The sequence below is a fragment of the Nelumbo lutea genome, chromosome 8, assembly GCF_056320005.1.
Source record: "Nelumbo lutea isolate HS-2025 chromosome 8, American lotus-T2T, whole genome shotgun sequence".
In the NCBI taxonomy this organism is placed as follows: domain Eukaryota; kingdom Viridiplantae; phylum Streptophyta; class Magnoliopsida; order Proteales; family Nelumbonaceae; genus Nelumbo; species Nelumbo lutea.
Window position 1 is genome coordinate 38,883,834 of NC_142691.1, and position 5,492 is coordinate 38,889,325.

The following is a 5,492-nucleotide window of genomic DNA, read 5'->3' on the forward strand; positions in this document are numbered from 1 at the left end:
GGTAGCTAATTTATGTGTAATTCCATATTTTTGCATTAACCTCTCAAATTGGCTATTGCAGAAGTGAGTTCCCCTATCACTAATTATAGCTCGCAGAGTTACAAATCGGGAGAATAGCTTCTTTAGGAAGTGTACCACCCTTCTTGAGTCATTTGTGGGTAAAGCCATGGCTTCTACCCATTTGGATACATAGTCAACTGCAACGAGGATGTACTTATTCCCAAAAGAATTCAGGAAAGGTCCCATGAAAATCTATACCCCAAACATCAAAGATTTCACAGATTAAAATATTGGAAAGGGGCATTTCATTCCGTCGGGAAATGTTTCCCGATCTTTGGCATTTGTTACATGTGGACACATACCGATGGGCATCTTTGAAAAGTGTGGGCCAATAAAAACCTGATTGCAAAACCTTGGCTGCAGTGCGACTAGCTCCAAAATGACCTCCTGCTTCTTTATCATGGCAAAATTGGAGTACCGACTCCATCTCCTCCTTGGGGACACATCTCCTTATGATCTGATCTGCACACAATTTATACAAAAAGGGTTCCTCCCACAGATAGTATTTTACATCAGAAAAGAATTTCTTTTTCTGTTGATATGAAAGGTTAGGAGGAAGGACTTGTGCAGCTAGATAATTAGCAAAATCAGCATACCAAGGATATGAGTATTTCTGTATTGAGTACAACTGCTCATCCGGAAATTCTTCTCGAATGTTGCTGGTTATCTCCTCTTTTGAGCTTACCGTGTCCAACCGGGAGAGATGGTCAGCAGCCAGGTTTGCAGCACCCTTCAGGTCTCTAATCTCAATGTCAAACTCTTGCAATAAAAGGATCCACCTGATCAGTCTTGGTTTTGAGTTTTGCTTGGTAAGCAAGTGCCTTAATGCCGAGTGATCTGTGTGGACAACAACCTTGGATAATATCAGACATGAACGAAACTTATCAAGTGCAAATATTATTGCTAACAGCTCCTTTTCTGTGGTGGTGTAATTGAGTTGGGGTCCAGTCAAGGTTCTGCTAGCATAGTAAATTGGCTGAAAATGTTTGTTCATTCTTTGTCCTAAAACAGCTCCTATAGCAAAATCACTCGCATCACACATCAATTCAAATGGGAGGGTCCAATCTGGTGCTACCATGATAGGTGCATGGATCAATTTGTCTTTCAAGATGTTGAAAGCATGAAGGCATTCAGTTGAAAATTCAAAAGGCACTTCTTTCTGAAGCAAGGTAGATAATGGCTTGGAAATTTTTGAGAAATCTTTAATAAACCTTCTATAGAATCCGACATGTCCTAAGAAACTTCTCAAAGAATGAAAAGATGTTGGGGTTGGCAATTTTTCAATTGCCTCCACCTTGGCCTTGTCGACTTCTATACCTCTTTGAGAGATCTTGTGTCCAAGCACTATGCCTTCTTGCACCATAAAATGACATTTCTCCCAATTCAACACAGATGTGTTTCAAACATGCATCAAACGAAGAGCCAAAAACTGAAAAATCATCCATGAAGATCTCAATAAATTTTTCAACCATATTAGAAAATATAGACATCATACATCGCTGAAAGGTTGCTGGGGCATTGCATAACCCAAAGGGCATCCTTCGGTATGCAAAGGTTCCATATGGGCAAGTAAAAGTGGTTTTTTCTTGATCTTCTGGTGCAATTGGTATCTGGTTATACCCTGAATATCCATCCAAGAAACAATAATACTCATGCCCGGCTAGCCTCTCCAACATTTGATCCATAAATGGGAGAGGAAAATGGTCCTTCCGGGTGGCTTCATTTAATTTTCTATAGTCAATACACACACGCCATCCGGTAATGGTTCTAGTAGGGATGAGTTCATTTTTCTCATTTGGAACAACAGTCGTACCCCCTTTTTTGGGCACAACTTGCACAGGGCTTACCCAAGAACTATCAGAAATAGGATAAATGATCCCAGCATCTAACAACTTAATTATTTCAGCCTTTACTACTTCTTTCATGTTGGGGTTCAGGCGCCTTTGGGGTTGAACGGAAGGCTTGCTGTCCTCTTCCATCAAAATTCTGTGAGTGCAGATTGATGGATTAATGCCTTTGATATCTTCTACCTTCCAAGCTATAGCATTTTTGTGTTCCCGCAGCACTCTTAATAATTTTTCTCTTTGTAAGGGATTCAGTGTTGCGGAAATTATCACGGGGAGATCTGATGGTTCCTCAAGGAAAGCATACTCTAAATGGGATGGTAATTGCTTCAGTTCAAGGGTGGGGGGTTCTTGGGGTGATGGCTTACCTGATGGTCCAGGCAATTTGCCTAAGTTCTCTAATTTAAGAAACCCCTTTCCCTTGAATTGAGGCTTATCGTTCAGGTATGCTATCATGAGGTTTATTTTTTCATTTTCTGCTTCTTCAAGTTCTCCCTGCTGGAGGCAGAGTTCAAGAGGATCAGTTATTCTACTTACCTGGAAGCATTCATCAATTGTCAATTCAATGGCATCAATTATAAAACAAGAATCATCACAAGAGGGTGCATGTTTCATAGCATCAGACATTTTAAAAATTATCTCCTCATCTTGTATCCTAAGGCTGAGTTGTCCTTGTTGGACATCAATCATTGCTTTCCTGGTAGCCAGGAAAGGTCTCCCTAGGATAAGCGGGACCTCCACATCTTCTTGCATGTCTAACACAATGAAATCAACTGGAAAAATGAATTTGTCAACTTTAACTAACACATCTTCTATGATCCCCCTAGGATGTCTAATGGATCTATCAGCCAATTGTAATGCCACTCTAGTGGGTTGGGGTTCATTCAACCCCAATTTCTTGAAGATAGAATATGGCATTAAATTGATGCTAGCTCCCAGGTCACATAAAGCTTTTTCAATTTTTAAACTGCCAATGGTACAAGGAATAGTGAAACTCCCTGGATCTTTGAGTTTCTGAGGCAGCTTGTTCAGAAGGATAGCAGAACATTCCTCATTTAATGCAACTGTAGCCACATCTCCTAGTTTCCTTTTGTTTGCCAATAATTCCTTCAAAAACCTTGCATAGTGTGGCATCTGGGCTAAAGCATCAGCAAAAGGAATATTAATATGTAAACTTTTAAAAATTTCAAGAAACTTACCAAATTCCTTCTCCAATTTTTGTTGCTTCAGCCTGTTAGGGAATGGAACTTGCGGTTGTTGGTGCATCCCTTGTTGTGCTTCTAGTTGTTCCGTCTTCTGTTGTCTGGTTCCAAGGCTTGTTTCTGCCTTGGGTTCAGCCCAATTCTTCTTTTCTACCTCAGGCAACTCTTTTCCACTTCTTAAGGTAATAGCTTGCACCTGCTCTCGTGGATTCACTTCAGTGTTGCTTGGAAGAGTTCTTGGCAGTCTGGAAGAGATTAATTGTTCCAATTGCCCCACATTGTTTTCCAGGTTTTTGATTGAGGCTTCTTGGTTCTGGAACCTAGTTTCTGCACCTGCTATAAATTTTGTCATCAGTTCCTCCAAATTGGATTTTGGTTCAGGCTGATGATAAGTCTGGTGGAACGGCTTGGAAATATGCTGATTTGGCCAGGACTGGTTTGAATGTCCCCTCCATCCTGGATGAAAAGTATGGTGACTCTGGTAACCCTACTGTCTTGATGAATTGCTGACATAGTCAACTTGTTCAGTAGATGGTCTGAACTGATTGCCAACTTGGCAGTCTGTACTGATGTGGCCTCCCCCACACAATTCACAATTAAGAGGCTGCACATGCATGGCAGCTATCTGCATTTCATCTATTTTTTTACTGAGTGCTCCTATTTGTGCAGATAGTGCTGTATAAGTGTCAACATTATGCAAGCCTTGCTGCTTCCTAGTTTGAGTTCTTTCCGAATGCCATTGATAGTTGTTGGCTGCCATTTCCTCAATGAGTGCATGGGCAACCTCAGGAGTTTTATTATTTATGGATCCTCCGGCTGCAGCATCTAATATGGTCTTATTTGAGTCAGTAAGACCATTATAGAAAGTCTGCACTTGCAGCCAAATGGGGAGGCCATGGTGAGGAACTCTCCTTAACAGCTCCTTGTATCGTTCCCATGACTCATATAAAGATTCCCCCTCTTGCTGGAAAAAAGTAGTGATGTCATTCCTCATTTTAGCAGTTTTAGAAGGGGGAAAATATTTAGAGAGAAAACGGCTGGCCATTTCGTCCCATGTGGCTATAGATCCTGTCGGTAATGAGTTCAACCAAACTTTGGCTTTATCCTTCAAAGAAAATGGGAATAACCTCAGCCGGATGGCATCATCACTTACCCCATTGTGTTTGAAGGTGTCACAGATTTCCAAGAAGTTAGCAATATGGGCATTCGGATCCTCATGGGCCATACCACAAAACTGAACCATAGTTTGTATCATTTGGATTATGGTCGGTTTAATTTCGAAGTTATTGGCAGCAATAGTTGGCCTGATAATGCTGGAGACAGTCCCGGTGAGGGTGGGCTTGGCATAATCCATCATAGTTCTTTGTTCAGCCATTTCTTGTGCTTCTTGTCTGACTTGCCTAGCAGCTCTCAAACGGACACGGAGAGTCCGTTCAATCTCCGGGTCGTAAAGGATCTCTTCCAGTTCAGGTCTGCTTGTCATAAACTGTTAAAGTCAAAGCAATAAAAATGCCAATATTCACAAAAGAAAATAAATAACTAATCCTATCACACTGAAAATGTAAAGTGAATTATTGGAATACAAAACCTACATCCTATCATGAATAAATGAAGCCGATTATACTAAAAGCAGATTTAAACCAATCATCTTATTCAAGGTTCCTTTATCTACATCCATCGATTGCAACATTTGAATTAGACCCAATTTAGATCTGAGTTCAGATCTACAAGTCTTTGAAATTGTTAGTCTAGAGAAATTAACAAATAATAATTCAGATCTGAGCTGTATATCTCATACACACTCATTGGTATACACTACAATATACATCCATTAAGGTTAGAATCAATTCTGTGATGCTTTAGGACTGAAATCAGATCTGATCTGAAAAAAATAATTTAAAAGGATCTGAAATAAACTAAAACCAGTCCTGAGTTAGGCTTGGGTTAAAGATTTTAAACTCTACAATTGAAGCTCAAACCTGTATAGCTGATGCATATCAAACACTTGCTAAGACCTGAAAATTGGGTCTGCAATGTTTGGTATTGCAAGCTATTCGGTCCATACAACTTTTGTGGAAATCTGAAATCAGGTCTGCTAACTGTTGCACTATAGCAGCCCTGCTACAGATCTGAATGCTAATAGAAATACTTGGAAAGTGCTAATTTTTCTTAAATATCAGAGGCATAACAATTATTCAATCCAAACATACACCTCCTTAGCTAATGTAGCTCGGTTACAAGTGGATAAAGCAAATGTTCAAGTCACCCAAAAATCCAAAATGTGCTCTGTATCAGTTCAGTCTTCAACTATAGTTCAGATCTGTATCAGTTCAGATCTGAATTTTCTTTTTCATTCTTTGCTATCCAATTACCTTTGGGGTGTATC

At 40.0% G+C, this 5,492-nt stretch overlaps 1 non-coding gene across 1 annotated transcript; it reads left to right on the forward strand.

Annotated features, from left to right (window-relative positions):
- The first annotated feature begins 3,996 nt into the window (after window positions 1-3,996).
- LOC148843863 (small nucleolar RNA R71) lies at window positions 3,997-4,103 on the forward strand. The gene has a single exon (XR_016103922.1). It is a non-coding gene; the product is annotated as a small nucleolar RNA R71 (small nucleolar RNA).
- Window positions 4,104-5,492: the final 1,389 nt, after the last annotated feature.